The sequence below is a fragment of the Pagrus major genome, chromosome 8 (genome assembly GCF_040436345.1).
Source record: "Pagrus major chromosome 8, Pma_NU_1.0".
Taxonomy (NCBI): Eukaryota; Metazoa; Chordata; class Actinopteri; order Spariformes; family Sparidae; genus Pagrus; species Pagrus major.
The window spans coordinates 24074562-24094741 of NC_133222.1; the positions used below are offsets into that span (position 1 = coordinate 24074562).

General features: G+C 38.7%; 1 pseudogene; it reads left to right on the top strand.

The window, feature by feature from the left end:
• Positions 1-17650: 17650 nt before the first annotated feature.
• Positions 17651-18347, top strand: LOC141001647 (uncharacterized; annotated as a pseudogene).
• The last annotated feature ends 1833 nt before the right edge of the window (positions 18348-20180 follow it).

Consider the following 20180-nt stretch of genomic DNA (forward strand, 5'->3'; position numbering starts at 1 on the left):
AATTACATTATTTCCTTGGACTTTACTGCACTGCAGAGACAGCATGGCTTTAAGTCACTCAGACGAGGGGACATTTTGATAACCCTAGGGGTTTATGAATAAGTTTTGTGTTTATTTCAAAAGGTCTGCTAAGACATGAATGTTTACATATCTTTTCAATACTGTTAATGGGAGATATTGAATCCCTTTTGTAACTGAATAGGTTTTGTTTGAACTTGAACAACTGTAGGGCTACTAGCTACTGTAGGATTAAGAGTTCAACCACAGTTGGTTGTTAGAGTTTCTTCTCTGTTAGAGAGGTTAGACTACGCTTTTCTGATGTTTTTGTTTTTCTGTTTATCTGTGTCTTGGGTGGGAGTGGGGCGGGACTGGGTGGGAGGGCGGATGGAGTGTCATTTAACTCATAGGTACAAATATTCAGCAGAGTGGGGGGAGAGTCGAAGGATGGATGCCTGCAACCACCCTACGTAATGCATAACAATAACATCAGGAGGGATGATATAACATTCTGCTCATGGAATGTTAATGGTGTTAATGAGCCAGTTAAAAGAGGTAAAGTGCTCGCCCATCTCAAATCTTTGCAGGTTGATGTCATTTTCTTACAGGAAACCCACCTGAAGAACGACTCGCATGCTAGGCTCAGGTGCAGGTGGATACAACATATCTACCACTCCAACTTTTCAGCTAAGGCTCGTGGCACCGCCATCTTAATCCGTAGGGGGGTTCCCTTTAAACATCTGTCTACAATAGCAGACAAAGATGGTAGATATGTCATGGTTGTGGGGGAATTTCACTCTACACCTGTAACATTATTAAATATATATGGACCGAATAATGACGACCCAGGATTCTTCAAAAAAGTTTTAAATCTGATTCCGGATGTCTCCAGTACTAATCTAATAATTGGTGGAGATTTTAATCTAGTTCTGGACACTTATCTGGATAGATCTTCTCCTCAGAGGATGGAACCTTCCAAGGCCTCTAATCTTCTGAGATCTTACATTGAAAATATGAATGTCTTTGATGTGTGGCGGATTTCTAATGCTACTGGTAAAGAATACTCCTTTCATTCTAAAGTACATAATAGTTATACCAGGATAGACTTTTTTTTGGTGGATGGTAAACTAATGCCATTTTCTTATAATGCTAAATACCACAATATTATTATTTCCGATCATAGCCCGACATCATTTTCAATACAGCTTGGCGAGAATGCACCTGCCCAGAAAAATTGGAGATTCAATCCACAGCTCATCACGGATAAAAAGTTCTGTGAATATCTGGAATCAAACATTAAGTTATTTTTTGAAACAAACGATAATGAAAACACATCTCCTACACTGTTACACTGTAAAAACCCATGCTTTGTTCTCTTCAATTGGACACATATATATCAAGTATAATTTAATTAATATAAATGGTTTATCGTGTATAACCACTTTTTTACTTTCTCAATAAGTAATATAAATGGGTAACCATTTATTAACATTTGTTTTACGTTCTCAATAATTAAACAGACATAAAATACATCCAACTCAATATTCTTGTTTAAATCCTAAACATTTTGTTCCCCCTACGGCATGTCGTAATGACTTAATATAACTCGTAAAATTAGGTAATTCCTCCTGCCATTTGAAGCCGCAGGACACTGGACCAGCGACAGCCATTTTCTCTGGAGGTAAGTAATTTGAAACGTAATGGCAGCTAATCATTGATATATTATTACATGCAGCTAATAGGAAAAAGTGTGCAGTATAGTTTGGTAGTAGTTATTCATTAAATGAAATTAAGGTAATGCTCTTGCCTGATGCTATGCTTTCTACACGTGGTTAGCAACTCCTGATATGGCGTGGATATCAGACCAATTAAATCTAGGTTAGAGTTGTAGTAGAGCCTTAGTAACGTATTTAATGTGGCGTTTGTTTTAGTTGTGGTGCAGGACGTTTATGTTAGTTTAACCGCTTTGGCTACATAATGTAAACAGACCGCACCGGGGCTAAAGTGCTTCTTTCGTCGAATACACTTGCAGCGGACATGCACAACTTGAAGCTAGATGCTAATGTACCAGGGTGGCCTGCAATTTAGTTTATGATAATGTAGCTGAGTCAATATGTATTATAACATTTTGTTTATACTTGTGAACTTCGTCAAAACCTGAGTGTGGTATTCCATTATTGTAGAGTTTGATTTTTTGCGCATTGTTCTATATCAGTTGCGAATTGTTGAGAGTTTTTAAAGTTCCGGTTCACCTGTTGTAGTATGGGGGGGTTAATTAGTGAAACACACAAAGAATGCATCAGTTACGTCAGTCCAAAATCCCGGTAAAACCACGACAGCTATCGTGCAGGTAAGACGTGTATTGTATGCTCTCTGTTAAGCTAGCACTTTAAGAGTCAGTTGTTCTGACCGAAACTGCATGTAACGTTACAGTAGACCTTTATTAACATATTCATGTGTTTTGCCGTTGTATTTTGTCGCCAAAAAAACGGCTGTAACTATTTAAATTTAAGACTCGCTGCAGGAGACAGAGACAGACGCCGCTGCAGTGTGTGTGTGTGTGTGTGTGTGTGTGTGTGCGTGCGCGCGCGCGCTCTGACTGTGCCCTGTGCTGCTCCTAGGTGCTCTTTGATATTAAAATGTTTTTTGTAATGTTTTATGCACTGCGTGTGTGTGTACTGACTACCCTTTAGAGTAAACACCCTAATCCTGATTCCTGATAATGTGAATGCTATATAGAAAAAACACGTTCCTAATCATGAATTATTAATTTCAAATATTTTCCCATAATTGTATATGAGTTAGTGAATTAGAAATAAACTTGTACATCATACCATAAGTAGTCCACATTGCTGAGTAGGATTAACACTGTTCTGACAATGAGGTCATATTTTCTGTCTTAAGTTTTTTTTTTCCCCCTAGGAAACTTAAAGAGTGACACAAGATTGGTGCTTGCAGAGTGGCTTCTTCTGTAACGAGGACAGGTAATGACACTAATGAATGTTTATTGTTCACTAACAAAAAACAGTGATACCCAGAATGTAAATTATAAACTTGCGTGTTTCAGCTGCAATGATAGTATCTGATGATGGGGGGGGGGGACTTAATCATTATCATTTATTACAATTAGAAGGTATGTTTTTGAGGCAATTTGAGGCAAGAAGCGTTGTCCACTCACGTTATGTACCCAGTGTAGCCAAAGCGGTTATCCTGCACCTCAACTAAAACAAAGTCACATTAAATAACGTTACTAAATATATGTTTAAATTATTGCCCATTATTGGTAATTACATTTTTTTTTTTAGGTGTCAGTAGGTCATGAGATGGCCGTGTAAAGTGTGCAGTGCTGTTTTGCTTACTAAGGGGGATCTCCTGAAACATTACAGACTTCAGCATGGGACATTTGGACATGGCCATTCCCTTCCTTGCCTACATATAGATTGCCCTTGCTCTTTCAAATCCTGGAATGCCCTTCGCACCCATGTATCAAGGTACCACGTAGAAGTTGATTCACCAAGCCCAGACACAGCCCTTTCTTTTAAATGCCAAGTGTGTGGCAGACTCGGATTTTCCACTGAGAAGGATTATTTTGAACATCTTGGGCATCATCTGAAAAATAATGAAACTGTAGAATGTGTATTTGAAGTTTGTAATCACCAAACAAACATATATGGAACATTTGCAGCACACAAAAGCCGAAAGCACACTCCACATTCTTTAAGGAATTTCAAAGCGGCTGTGCTTTCAGCAAGACAAGTTGGACAACAAAACGAAGGACTTATTAACTTTGAAGTTCCTGGGGAGGAAGACAACAATGATAAAAAATGATAAAAATATACATCTACTAGTAATTAACATAATTGTCATGTTAAAATGGGTTATGTGGTTTCTGCATGCATGCAATATCAGTGTACTACCAAATGTAAACATATTGACACTTAGAGAGCACATTGTGCTTAACCCTGGGGTTAATCGTAATAGCATACAATATTCAAAATAAAGTGGCAATGCTGCAAATGCAGGAAAAAATTCACAATGGACACTAGGTGGTATTTCGAAAGGTTATGTCAATTGGGGTATGTGTATAATTTTGACCATGGGAGATGGAAGTCTGAACAGGGTGGTTAGGGTCATTTGCACTGTTGTTGTCAAGGATTCATCTTTACTACATCTTTTTACTGAAGGATCCATGTTGCCCAATCAATATGAAGAGAGAGGTTGTCCTACGGTGCTTGGTGGAGTACAATGGAGAAAGAGAAGAGGAACTTATCAAGGAATACCATGTAAGTATTATTTTAATAAATCAGGGCTGATGATTATTTATTCAGTTTATCATGTCATTTGGTGGTGGATTTTGTTGATCCTGGAGCCAGTAGCCCATAAATTCTACAAGTCAGATTGGCAGAGTGTGGAGGAGATATAGTTGTTCATACCAAACAATAAACAATGTACATAAGATGCAAGTTTCATAACCAAAATAAACATAAAGTTCACATTTATTTGTTTAAAGGGTTGTTGAAATGGAAAACATACACCAAAAATAAATGCAGAGACTGCAAACTAATACCTAAATGCAAACTATTGCTATTGTAATCTGCTGTTTGCTAATCCTTATTTGTGATGTAGGTTGCTGACTCCATAGGTAATAAAGCTTAGCCAACATCAACAAAAAAAATGAAAGCTGGTTGATTGGTTGGAAATTGGTTGACCAAGATATTTTGCCTCTAATAGTTGGTCTGTTTTTGTGACTTCCTAGGGGACTGAAGAAGCTGACATCCAAGAGGATCTCAAAGACTTCTCCATGAAGATATACGTGGGTCGTGAGCCTGACTCAATCGGGATCATCCTTGAAGGACTTCCAGTGCTGACAGGTCTGAGTAGTGTGGCAAGGGCTTGCTGCCTTCTTCTCGGCTTAATCTATGCAGTCAATCTTGAGTATCCTGTAAAACTGCGGCACACCTTTGAGGTCTTCCAGAGGCTGTTCATGGGGTTGGACCCCAAACGTCCAAAACAATCCCCAAAATACATTACCCTGAAGAACAAGCTCCTGGCTTAAGGCACCCTGTCAAAGCCATAAACCCATGTGAGTTTTTATTTTCATTTGTTAAAGTTTCTCATTAGGGGGCTTCAAGGTGATTACTGTAAGCATGTTCAGTCAAAGTTTATACAAGTTGTTGAATGTTGGCAATTTGGGAGGTCCTGTCCTCACTGATACCTCACTGTTCTTCAAAAGTTACATTCCCATTTACAAATTGAAAACCATTGAGCTGGTGTTACAAGTTGGAAATAGGGCAGGTCTTTGTATTGTAAATTGAGGTATACTGGCAATTCTAATAATAATAGTCAGTACAATATTTCTGAGGGACACAAAATAGATGCCTTGCACAGAATGTTTATGTAGTTCACATATATTAGGCATTTTATTTTGTAAATGGTTGTTACATTGTTAAATTGTTACAGGCAGCCTGAATGAGAACTCCAGGCCTCTGTTGAGAGCTGTGGTCAATTATAATAATTGCTAAAGGGGCATCGCCAATTAACACCATATTTTAGGCAAGTAACATCTATATTTCTGTTGCATACAACACTTTACATTGTTTTAAGTTATGTACTCTATGTTCTTCACATCTTCTTCACACCAGTCTCACACTTTTTTCCTGAAATAAGTCAGACAAGTTGTCATTTTTAGCAATTTGAATAAAGAAGAGGTAGCATACAAGTTTAATAATGGTGTACTTTGCCAAAATTTTGCCACCACATCCAGGTGTCCTGTCATGCATTTTATAGAATATTGTATTTTATTATTGAAAGTTTGTAACTTGGGCATGAATGTTGGAATGTTTGTGAGGCATCATGTTGCTGTTTATTAATAAATTATTTTGTTAAAAAGTTGTATCATGTTTATTATCAGTACATCACAAATTAGTTTAGGTTAAAAATAAAATTTAAGTTGATTTAAATTAAAAAAAATAATGCAAACTGTTGCCATAATTTTTTTGAGTAAATTGAAAGTGGTAGAAAATTATATTTAATAATCATTTAATAATTAATATAATTAAGTTGAAGTGAAGTGAAATTGGAATTACATTTAATTAGCTGAAACTTAAATTTTTTGATTACCTTCAAATATATAAATTTGTGTTAATTTTAATTAAAATAAACAAAAGTTGATTCAAATTAAAAAAAATAATGCAAACTGTTGCCACATTTTTATTAAGTTTTATGAAAGTAACAGTTTTTACAGTGTATGGGAAGCCTTTAAGGCTTACTTGAGAGGGCACATTATTTCTTTTCAATCCTCTCTCAAAAAACGTAACAAGGCAAAACAACTAGAACTTGAGGAGGAAATTCGCCAACTTGATATTGAGAATGCTCTGCGCCCCTCATTAGAAAAACATACTAAAATATCGGCTCTTAAATTTAAACTTAACAAGATATTATCAGATAGGATTTGCAGAGCCTTCGTTTTTACAAAACAGCGATATTTTGAATTCGGTGATAAGCCACACAAATTACTGGCGAGACAATTACGAAAGCTTGAGAACGACAGGACTATCCACAAAATTAAGTCTGGTTCAGGAAGTGTTCTTACATCTCCCAAGGATATTAATGACAGATTTAGACAGTTTTATGAAGCATTGTACACTTCTGAGGTTAATTCTGTAGGAGAAACAATGCAGACATTTTTAGACAAATGTGATCTCCCGTCATTGAGTCATGCGGACTGCGATACCTTAGGGGCAGACATCACATGTAAAGAGCTATTAGCAACCATTGGTTCAATGAAAAATGGTAAAAGTCCCGGCCCTGATGGACTCAGCAATGAGATTTACAAGAGGTTTGGGGGATTGTTGGTTCCTTATCTGCGTAAAATGTATACTCAGTCGTACGAGGATGGGATACTGCCCCAGTCGCTGACTGAAGCCACTATCACCCTCCTCCCCAAAAAAGGGAAAGATTTGGAAGAAGTGGGCTCTTACAGGGCAATTTCGTTATTAAATTCGGATCAAAAAATTCTGGCCAAGACTTTGGCCAGAAGACTTAATGTATTCATGTGCAAGCTGATTCACCCAGACCAAACTGGGTTTATCCCCCAAAGAAATTCCTTCCATAACTTTAGACGTCTTTTGAATATCATGCACTCTCCCAGACTTCCCCAAAAAGACCTTATTATCCTCAGTTTGGATGCTGAAAAAGCTTTCGACCGGGTCGAATGGGCATACCTATTTTCGGTCTTGCAGAAATTCAACTGTGGTGATAAATTTGTGTCCTGGACTAAGCTCTTATACAATAGCCCCCGGGCCAGAATACTTACTAATAAAACCCTTTCTGATCCCTTCCAGCTGGGTAGGGGCACGAGGCAGGGCTGCCCACTTAGCCCTTTATTGTTCGCGTTAGCCATAGAACCACTGGCAGAGACTATTCGTTCGCATCCAGATGTACATGGTTATAATACAGAGTACACCAAGAATAAAACATCATTGTACGCGGATGATATTTTGTTATTTGTCACGCAGCCTAGGATTACAATTCCTTCAATTTTGAAAATATTTCAACTGTTTGGTAGTTTCTCGGGGTACAAGATTAACTGGGGCAAAAGCGAGTTACTACCAGTACAAGTTACAAATCAAGATTGGCTCAAACAATTTCCTCTCAGAATAGCGTTGGACAGTTTAACTTATTTGGGGATAGTAATTACCAAGAAGTATAATGATCTTTACAAGGCCAATTTCCCTACCCTGTTAAATAAGTTAGCAAACAATATACAATTTTGGAAAACACTCCCTATTTCTTTGCTGGGCAGAGTGAATGCTATTAAGATGATCTTTCTCCCTCAGCTACTTTATCTTTTTCAAAACCTACCCATCTACCTTGCCAAATCTTTTTTCATTAAATTAGACTCAATCATTCTCCCCTTTGTATGGAATTACAAGTCTCATAGAATAAAGAAGGACCATCTTTGTAAACACAAGATGAATGGGGGGTTGGCGCTGCCTAATTTTATTCTATATTACTGGGCCTCTGGGATACGCTCTATGGTATACTGGTTAGATGACAACCCAATACCCTTTAATGGGCTAGAGATGGAGAGGGAAGACTGTCTACCTTATTCTATCAGAGCTGTTGTACTATCTCCCGTCCCAGTCAATAGATCTTGTTTTAAGCATAACCCTGTAATTTATGCTGTAATTAAGATTTGGAAACAACTAAGGAATCACTTTAAACTTAAGGCAGTTTCATTCCTGCTACCTATAACTGCAAACCCCTCTTTCACTCCCTCAGCTCTGGATGAGGCCTTTTCCTCTTGGAAACGATTGGGGATTGGTATTGTTGGCAACCTATACATAGAGGGGACTTTTGCCTCTTTCCAGCAACTCCAAGAAAGGTTTAGTCTACCAAGGAATCAGTTTTTTAGATATCTTCAGATTAGGAATTATGTCAGAACACACCTCCCTGATTTCGAGAGTGCAAATCCTGACAAGATAGAGAGTTTATTTAACCTGTTCCCCAACCCACGCTACATAATCTCGCAGCTATATGAGACATTACAAAACATGTGCCTTCCTAAGATGGACAGGATAAAGGAAGAATGGGAAAGAGAGTTCGGAGCCGTGATACCTCTCAATGTGTGGGAGGAGAGTTTGGAGCACATCCATGAATGCTCTATAAACGCCCGACACTGTTTGATTCAATTCAAAATATTGCACAGACTACACTACTCCAAAACAAAGCTACATAAAATATTTCCTGAAGTATCTCCTTTGTGTGAGAAATGTGACTCCATGGAGGCTACCCTATCTCATAGCTTCGCTCTCTGCCCCAAACTTCAAAATTATTGGCACGAAATATTTGATTTCTTTTCGCAGATTTTGGGGACCCAACTAGACCCAGATCTTATTTTAATAATTCTGGGAGCATCTGAGGGGCTAAAGAAGCTAAATAGTGCACAACAGCGCCTTCTGGCATATGGTCTTATAACAGCAAAAAAACTGATCCTACTTAACTGGAAGAAGAGAGAGGTCCCCTCATTTAAACACTGGTTGACTAGTTTGACAGATACTTTACATTTGGAGAGAATTCGATTTATTCTGAAAGACAAGTTGAGGGACTTTGATAAAATCTGGCAACCTTTGGTCTCTCATCTCGAAAGAGAATCTGATTGAGTCCCTAGTTGGATGCACTCCTGGGGATAGGAGTGGGTTTTTTTTTTTTTTTTTTGTCCTGTCTTTTTTGTTTCATCTACTTTTGTTGATGCAGGGCTCTGCTTGTTTACGTGCTATTCATTTTTGTCATTAGTCCTTTTTGTCAGGGATTTTTTTTCACCTTTTGTTAAAAGAAAAAAAAGGAAACATAATTGTCGATTGTTAATTTCACTGTGAATTGATTGGTTTCCCAATAAACATATTTGAAACAAACTGACCATAACTTTTTACATTGTCTGGGAGTCTGGAAGACTCCCGTGTTTCTATGTTGAGAACACTGAGAAGATCTTCATAAGGAATCTTTGAAATGAGTACTTAGAGCAACAGGTCCTTCAAATAATATGAAAAAAACATGTGGTCCATGCCCTCTAGACGACACATAGAAGCACTCCATTGGTCGGAAGACATGATTTTGTCTGTCATAAATCACTGTTGAAAAATAAAAAAAAATTGATCACACTATGATTAAAGATCCCATATTATGAAAAACACATTTTCTCTGGTCTCTACATATAGAAACTGGTCCTCCCTGAGCCTATCAACTCCAGAATGAGGAAAGCAAACGAGTCCTGCATCGTCTCTGCAGCCCACCCACTGGTAAAACGAGGCTCCTATAGGCTGTTCAGATTCAGCTCCTGTCGTTATGGAGTCAGATCAGTCTCATAAATAATAAATGCACAGAGAAAGACAAATGTGTTTTTTGATTTATATATAAATGACTCTCCACACACAAATATATTTCAATGCACACACAAAAAGTTTTCAATATATATATAAATGTAAAAAAGTTTCACAAATATTTTTCTGATCCACACATAAATGTTTCATGATTAATATAAATGTAATATAAATCCACATATATATGTATTTAAAAGTACTTGTAATTTTCGTAAAAAATATATTTATATGTTGTTACATTCATATACAAACTGTTGAACTTGCATTTAAAAATCTTTTTTCATTTGTAAACTTGTCTCTATTTGTGTGTGAAGTTGTCTGCATTTGTGTGTGGATTTTTGAGACTCCCCTGACCTCAGCCGATGCACAAATGCATTTTTTTTCAGATGGAACTGTCTGCAGCCAATGAGCTGTCGCCCTCATTTTCAGCCGATCACATGAGCTTAGCCCCACGAGGGGACGGTTACGCCCATTACATTTCATCTGCGCATTTTGCGGAGTCTGGACCACGTGACCATAGACATATAAACTGACACGTGACGGGTCAGAGGTCAGCTTCAAGATGGCGCCAGGAAGCAATTCTGTGGATTCCAGTGTAAGTAAAGGCGTCTTGGCGTGCTTGATTAAATATATTTTGAGTTATGAAACATTGATAAGTTCATGATGTGGCATCATGTGTGTATTATACATTATGTGGCATTTTAATACTATCATTTGCTAACTAGTTAGCCATACAATGCTAATAGACAACCAAGGATCATTAGCGAATTTAGCTGCCGCAATATAACACTAGAAACTGACATAAGACATTGACAACATAACCGTATCGGTAATTTGCTTGCTAATATCTTGCCTGTTTAAACATCCAATACAAATAAGTTGTTAGCAAACAATAGTTTTTATTTTATTTTGAGTAAATAGTAGCTCACGAAATTGGATTCAAAGATGTATTGTCATAAGACTCCGTCAATGCATCTATGCATCGTGTGGACAGTGTTGGCGTGCTCGCTACGATGGCCCGATTGGGATGTATGGTGAGGAGGACTTACTCAGTGCCTTACCCAAAGTACTTAGTACACATTGACACCAATCACAAACTCATCAGGTATGTCTGCATGCTATCTGTATGTACAATGTTAATTTTATTTTTGTATTTTCCAATATTGTATTTTGTGTATTGTATCACATATTTGTCTATCATTGACCAACACATGCAATAGCAACCATCATAGTATATCACATTAAACTTTATTTATTTAGAGCACCATGAACTGATTTTGTTGTGATTACATTCCCATTAATATGGTATTGTGAGAATAGAATAGAATAGAATAGATATACTTTATTGATCCCAAGCTGGGAAATTAAGGTGTAGCAGCAGCATTACACACAGAGACGAATGACAACACAGTAAAATAAAGAGAACAACCTAGACATATTAACATAACAATATAAAATGTAATATAAAAAATGTATATATACAAAAAATATGTATAAAAATGTATAAATGAGCAGTGTTGGTGTATACACAAGCAGTATTAATGGTAGTGCAACATAAAGTATAAGGTGCAGTGAACAGATGAGGTGCAGAACAGTGTAAAAAACATATAAAGTGCGTAGAGACTGTGTGTTATGACCAGAGTTTTAGCTGTTATTATACAGTGTGATGGCATGTGGCAGGAAAGATTTCCTGTATCTGTCCCTTCGACAGCGGAGCTGAAGCAGCCTGTGAGAGAAGGTACTCCGCTGTCTGTCTACTGTGTGATGGAGAGGGTGCTGATCATTGTCCATGATGGATAAAAGTTTCTTCAGCGTTCTCCTCTCCACCACTGTCTCAAAAGAGTCCAACTTGAGACCGAGTACGGAGCCAGCCTTCTTGATTATTTTATCAAGTCTGTTAGTGTCGCTGGCTCTGATGCTGCTGCCCCAACACACTGCAGCAAAGAAAATTGCTCCGGCAACAACAGACTGGTAGAAGATCTCCAACATCTTGTTGCACACGTTGAAGGATCTCAGCTTCCTCAGGAAATAGAGTCTGCTCATCCCCTTCTTGTACACAGCCTTGGTATTAGATTTCCAGTCCAGTCTGTTGTCGATCACCACTCCCAGGTACTTGTAGTGATCCACCTCTTCCACCACCTCCCCCCTGATCCTTAGTGGCTGTGAAGGCATCTTCTTCCTCCTGAAGTCAATCACCATCTCTCTGGTCTTGTTGACATTCAGCCTCAGGTGATTCTGTTCGGACCACTCAACAAAGTTGTCTACCAGTGTCCTGTACTCCCCCTCCTCTCCCTCTCTTACACACCCAACAACAGCTGAGTCGTCAGAAAACTTCTGCAGGTAACACGACTCAGAGTTGTACTGAAAGTCAGTGGTGTATAAGGTGAAGAGGAAGGGAGAAAGCACAGTTCCCTGTGGAGCTCCTGTATCACTGACCACCACATCAGACAGGACACTGCCCAGACGGACAAACTGTGGCCTGCCTGTCAAGTAGTCAGTAATCCAGGAGATCCATGCGTCATCAACACCCATCACACGCAGCTTCTCACCCAGTAGCAGAGGTTGAATGGTGTTGAAAGCACTGGAGAAATCAAAGAATGTGATCCTCACAGTGCCTCCTCCACCATCCAGATGCATATGGGCTCGTTGCAGCAGGTAGATGACAGCATCATCGACTCCTAAATGGGGCTTATAGGCAAATTGCAAAGGGTCCAGATACGTCATTACCTGTGGCCTCAGCTGGGCTAAGACCAGTCTCTCCAGGACCTTCATCACATGAGATGTGAGGGCGACTGGTCTGTAGTCTGCCGGGTCGGATGGTCTCGACTTCTTGGGGACTGGAACCAAGCAGGATGTCTTCCACAGCATAGGGACTTTCTCCAGACTCAGGCTCAGGTTGTACAGATGTGCCAGTACAGGAGACAGCTGGCTGGCACAGGTCTTCAGGATCCTGGGTGTGATGCCATCAGGGCCTGCAGCCTTTCACTGGTGTAGTCTTTCCAGCTGCCTCTTTACCTGGCCTGTAGTCACCGTTGGGCGGGGGTTGGTGCAGATGTCTTCAGTGGAGGTGGAGGAGGAGGATGTGGGGGACAAGGAGGGGGGGCAGATGGAGAGGTGCTGTACAGGAGAAAGCTGGGGGGTGGGTCGAGCCATTTGGGACAGTGTGGGTGTGTGGGGGGCAGGGGGTGTCGGAGGTGAGCTAAACCTGTTAAAAAACTGGTTCAACTGGTCTGCTCTATCCAGGCTCCCTGATGTCTGCCTGTCCTTCCCCTTCATCCCCTATGACCTATGCTGGTAGAGATATTGTGTATTGTGTTTGGGAGTTACTTCTTATCTTTTCTGTTATTATTTGTTTTAACCTAGGTACAACTTCGTCATCTTTGGGGGAATAGATGGCTATTCAAGAAAGGTAAGACTTTCACTGTCAAGGACTAACAACTGCAAAATGTTGCTGAACATCACAATTTTTCTCCTATATAACTTGCTATAACCTTTAAGTTTTTTTCTGTATAAACAGATGGTGAGCCTTCAGTAAAAAATATAATTTGTACTTTTTGACATTTTGTTTCTTGTTTTGTTTTGTTTTTTTACATCTGGCTATGAAACTTACTCCTTTTCCATTGCTGAGGAGAAGCAGGCTTGCCTATCCCAACCGCCCTATGTACTTTAAACATTTAACAACTTTCCTTTTCATAGTGTTCATCTATCTTTTTTAGTGAGCTTTGACTTAATTTCTCATGTCATAAGACTTGATCCCATTATATTGAATGATTCTGTAGTGAGTAGTTTTCTTACTGTTGCACACATAATTTTGGCATTGATTCCTTTAGCCCCTACAGAACATTGTCAGTTGATTTATGTCACGAGAGAAACTGAAGTATTAATATGTTGTTCTTGTAGATAATGTACCTTAATGTGGCAGACAACAACCGGTCTGATACCCACTTGGCCTTCTTCAACGCAGCTGTGACTGAACATGGGTTTCCTCTGAGGTATTAAAGTTATTTAAATGTAATAACTTGAGTGGTCGCAGACCTATCCAGAGAATTTAGATGCTAACCATCAAACAGCTGCATCAGTTAAAAAACACTGGAACTTTATTATTGAGACAGTTCTTTAATAAAAATAGTGTAGTGTATTGCTGTTAATTAAAAGGAGCATAGTCTGAACATATACTTGAACCGACGAGTTCAAGCAATTACATCCATAAATTATACTTTATATATAATCGTTCCTTGTTCTGCACAAACATACGAAAAACATTTCTCAAGCAGATGTGACCCATCCCTCATTCATATGTGCATTTAGATGACTTCAGGTATAAAAAGGTGGAAGATAGTCCTTTAGGGGAACAGTGTGCCTGTCAAATATCTCAAAGATTAATGTCCATAGAGGGCCATTTGTAAACATGATATTCTGGAAATATCAATATGATTTATCAGTTTTGTACAGGAAAACGGTCTAAAATTCTTCCTAGTCAATGTGCAGATGTGATCATACATGCTAGAAACATTTGGTTGATGTCACAGCTTTAAAATAAGATTTAACTAGTTGCTTAAACAAATCTACATTATTCCAACTGGACCTTGAAAGTTCAAGCCAATAATCCAATAGACCTTATTTTATGACAAAATTATAAAAATGTGCAGAGAAATCAATCCTTGACACTGTACCAAAAACTGTTGTAAATGGACTTAGATCATCTTGGAATGGAACTCCTTGTGCATGTGATGCTTGAACTACATGAATCTTACTTCTGCCTAATTATTTCCCTGATGAAGCATGATTAAACTCGTAAAGGTTCATGTTTTGTTTTTTTCAGAGTGAGAGGAGATCATGGAGGAGAAAATGTGGGGGTCGCAGAGTTAATGTTCTATATTCGTGGAACTGACAGTAACAGCTTTATTGCAGGGAAAAGCGTACACAATCAACGGTGAGTTTAATCTCGTTTTGGAAGTTTTAAGATAATATTGAGATGTAATGGCTTCGGCTGCGGCAGAGTAAACAGTTCCTTAAAGGATCTTAAGTACATGTTGTGAAAATGTTATTAATTTTTTCCCCCATACAGAATTGAATGCCTCTGGCGTGATGTGTTCATGGGTGTTACAGGTGTGTACTATAACATCCTGCACTCTCTTGAGGACCAACACCTCCTCGACATCAGCAACGTCCTACACTTTTTCTGCTGCCATTACGTATTTCTGCCGCGCATCCAGGCCGCAGGACAGAGCAAAACCTGACACCAAATCAGTTGTGGCAGGTGGGCCAGTCCCTGAATCCTGTTGAAGATCCTGATCCTGAGGTAAATTATGCTTTTCTTTTTTTCAAATGTCTTTAAGTTATTTTGTTGATCCTTAATGAAAAACCCAAACACCCTCAAATTTTGGTTCTGATTCACTGTTATCAATAAGTGCACTCCCCTTCTTGGATTAAAAAGCCTTGGCCTTTGTGTAAGCAAAAATAGGTGTTTTTACCACAAATGCACAGTACTTTGGGAGTGTTTATGTGCACCTCAAGTGAAATAGTCTTTTCCATGAATACCTTAATATTTTTACATCATCCTTCCCTTTATTTATTGATAATTGCATCCCCTTTTTTCATTTCAAACTATTCCCTTTTTTGTAATAATCAGTGGTAAGCGCACAGTGCCTGTTTAAACTTGTTTATGCAAATTAGTAGTTATTAAATAATGTTACGATCTGTCTTTGTCAGGGTATACTCATACCAGAGAGTCAATGGGAGGAGAGTGGATTCACAGATGAGCCTCATCTTGTGGTCAATGTCCCTATACAGGACAATCCTCTCCTGGATCCTGAAATGATCCAACTGGAAGACAACATTGATCCATTGCAAGAGTCTGCAAGTTTCAGAGTGGACATATATCTCCACACTGTCCAATATGTTGAGAACTTGCTTGAGGCAAGGTAATTACTATGCTAGTTTTGTTGTATGATTTAAGTTACCGAGTCCATGGGTCCGTTTCAGAAGGCAGGTTATGTGGAAACTCAGAGTAAGTTCACTCAGAGTAAGTGGATACTCTGAGTTTTCCGTTTCAGGAAGCAGGTTCACTTTACCTTTATCTTTATCTTCTCTTTAAGAGCAGATTACTGCAGAAATCTCCATCGGGGTGTTATTTATTTAGGCAGCCTATATTTCCTGATATTGTTTTATTTGATCGATCATTTATCCTATGATCAAAAGCCAAATTCTTAGCCCTCATAGCCTATCTTTCATAGAATTATTTTCAACATGTTTTTCATTATTAATTAATAGGCTACTGTTAGGCCTGTGTGTGTTGCACTTCATATTTTTTATTGAGGGAGTTTTCTGACATCTGTGAACCCGAGCAGTCAGCCTGAAATGATGTGACGCTCAATTTTTTCTTTACAGCTCACTTTGTTCCACAGACAAAACTCATCAGTCATCAAATAATATAAAGTAAGAATTTAAATTGTGATAACCTGCTTAGAAACGTGGCTGTGGACGTTAAAGTCTTGCATAGTTTCCGATATAACAAGATTGTCTGTTGATTAAAAAAAAGATCGTCTTTTTACTGCGCATGGTGGGGGTGGGGGTGTCTCACCCCCGCTTGTCCATACAGTGAATATAGGATACTGTACAGTAGGCTATCAGCAATTTTGTGCGACGACAGCTTTTACTTTTTTTTTACTTGCTGCTGCCACTACTGTGTGTTTTTCTTAAACACTGCTTCTAATACCGAAGTGTAGGTGTAATTCTAATGAGAAAACATGTTTGCCCTATTTTTCCTGTATGACCGAGATTATTCTATCAGAATTCTGAGATAATATACCCGTTAAGTCCTCTCCGTTCCATATTGTTCATTCATTAATATTCCTAACTCCAGTGGGAGGAGTGGAGAAGTGGGAGGATCAAGCTCTTTTTTTCTCCCGTTGCCATGGTGAATCATGTTAACAGTGATCCATAGATGAGGGCTTTTTAATTCAGGGTGAACATACTCTGGGTTGATTCACCCAACCCTGAACAGCCTTTCTGAAACTGAAAACTCAGGCTGGATCCCAAATCGCATACTCTTTCTTTTTTCTACATTACATACTACATACTACCCTAAATAGTATATAGTTTTTATGCAGTATGCATGTAGTTGGGACACACTTTACTTATTTATTTCATCGTAACAATGCACCCTGAACTTCCCTCTTCCTCCGTCGCACTGTTTGTAGTTTTTTACACGGAGCATGAGGCTCTGAATCAGAGGATCAGCTAACTCGCCAGTTGGAAAAATCTGCTTCTCACAACATTCTCCAAATAATTTTAAAAATATATGTGCTTTGTTTCAGAAAAAGAATAATTTTTCACAAGTCATAAAAAAGAAGATAGGTATCTTATAATACAGTGCATCCGGAAAGTATTCACAGCGCTTCAATTTTTCCACATTTTGTTATGTTACAGCCTTATTCCAAAATGGATTAAATTCATTTTTTTCCACACAATTCTACACACAATACACCATAATGACAACATGAAAGAAGTTTGCTTGAAATTTTTGCAACTTTATTAAAAATAAAAAACGAAAATATACCATGTACATAAGTATTCACAGCCTTTGCCATGACACTCAAAATTGAGCTCAGGTGCATCCTGTTTCCACTGATCATCCTTGAGATGTTTCTACAACTTGATTGGAGTCCACCTGTGGTAAATTCAGTTGATTGGATATGATTTAGTGAGGCACACACCTGTGTATATAAGGTCCCACAGTTGACAGTGCATGTCAGAGCACAAACTAAGCCATGAAGTCCAAAGAATTGTCTGTAGACCTCCGAGACAGGATTGTATCGAGGCACAGATCTGGGGAAGGGTACAGAAAAAATTCTGCAGCATTGAAGGTTCCAATGAGCACAGTGGCCTCCATCATCCGTAAATGGAAGAAGTTTGGAAGCACCAGGACTCTTCCTAGAGCTGGCCGCCCGGCCAAACTGAGTAATCGGGGGGGAAGGGCCTTAGTAAGAGAGGTGACCAAGAACCCAGTGGTCACTCTGACAGAGCTCCAGCGTCTCTCTGTGGAGAGAGGAGAACCTTCCAGAAGGACAACCATCTCTGCAGCACTCCACAAATCAGGCCTGTACGGCAGAGTGGCCAGACGGAAGCCACTCCTCAGTAAAAGACACATGACAGCCCACCTGGAGTTTGCCAAAAGGCACCTGAAGGACTCTCAGACCATGAGAAACAAAATTCTCTGGTCTGATGAAACGAAGCTTGAACTTTTTGGCCTGAATGCCAAGCGTCATGTCTGGAGGAAACCAGGCACCGCTCATCACCTGGCCAATACCATCCCTACAGTGAAGCATGGTGGTGCCAGCATCATGCTGTGGGGATGTTTTTCAGCGGCAGGAACTGGGAGACTAGTCAGGATCGAGGGAAAGATGACTGCAGCAATGTACAGAGACATCCTTGATGAAAACCTGCTCCAGAGCGCTCTGGACCTCAGACTGGGGTGAAGGTTCATCTTCCAACAGGACAACGACCCAAAGCACACAACCAAGATAACAAAGAAGTGGCTACAGGACAACTCTGTGAATGTCCTTGAGTGGCCCAGCCAGAGCCCAGACTTGAACCTGATTGAACATCTCTGGAGAGATCTGAAAATGGCTGTGCACCGACGCTCCCCATCCAACCTGATGGAGCTTGAGAGGTTCTGCAGAGAAAAATTGGAGAAACTGCCCAAAGATAGGTGTGCCAAGCTTGTAGCATCATACTCAAAAAGACTTGAGGCTGTAATTGGTGCCAAAGGTGCTTCAACAAAGTATTGAGCAAAGGCTGTGAATACTTATGTACATGGTATATTTTCGTTCTTTATTTTTAATAAAGTTGCAAAAATTTCAAGCAAACTTCTTTCATGTTGTCATTATGGGGTATTGTGTGTAGAATTTATTGGAAAAAAATGAATTTAATCCATTTTGGAATAAGGCTGTAACATAACAAAATGTGGAAAAAGTGAAGCGCTGTGAATACTTTCCAGATGCACTGTAAATGTATTAGTTCTCCTGGCAGAATTTCCCATTCACAAGTGTAAATTCAGCAGGAAAGTAACACATTTTGTATCTTTCCTCCATGAAGCTGAAAATTAGGCTATTTAAAACTTAGGCTATATCCAATCCTATTAACAAAAAGGCTATGAAAACTATAAATATCTATATACCTCTCTTAACATGTATTTGTTTGCAACCCCTGGCAAAGTTGTTTATTGTTTTATGTGTATAAGCCTACTGTTGTTTGTATAGCCTACTGATGTTTGTTAACTGTGTATAGGTAATATTGTAACTGATTGATATAATACTAAAAAATAAAATTAGAAAAATGAATAGGAGGATCAGCTGGTGTGACTCCACCTCCACTGTGCATTGCATTATGGGTCAGAATTGCCAGAGCAGCATGGTGATTTTCACACTACACATTTCAACCGAATGTAGTATGGCATCTGAGTATGTTACTACATACTAAATCCGACCAGACAATTGGGACATTTAAAATTTTTTTTCTACCATACTAAATAGTAGGTCGTATGCGATTTGGGATCCAGGGTGAGTATCTCCTCTCAGAGTTTAGCTACCCAGAGTATCAAGATAAACTCAGAGTAGGTTAACCCTGCTACCTGAAACGGACCCCATATGTATGAGTCTTATGTTTATTTTGTTCTTGGAAAGCCTCAATGGGCAGACATGTCACAAGGGAATGTTAGTAGTTTCATGTGATATTTAAGTGTATTTGAATTTTGTTGCCAACTAATAAATAACATTTAAAATGATGCAGTTTCATATTCAATTAAAAATAATTTACTAATGACATATTTTGTGTTCTCTTGTGTGTCACTTCTGCCATCTGTCTCTGCCCAAGGCTGATAATTATGCATGTTCAAGTAAAAAAAGTCCACTTTGTGCTCTCACATAAGTAAAATTAGGCTACATCTAGCTGTATTTCCTCTTGAATAAACTAGAAAATGGAAATGTGTGCACAGCACCTCACAGAAAGGTTCAACATTTGTGAAATGATGACCAAGAGCAGTTTGAAGTGTACATTGTATTTACTTGTGCCTTTCTTGCATAGAATTTATGAAAAATAAAAACAATTTGTAAAAAATAATCAATGTATTACTTTAGTGTGGTTCAAGGGACTGATCATTGTAAAGGTTTAACAGTTATTAGACAATTACTTTTTCTAAACTCTGAAAAATGTGCTAGGAAGGAAACCTTTTAGTATAATAACAATATCAACAAAATAATGTAGTAGAAGTGATTCAGTAAAATGACTTCACAAAAGTAA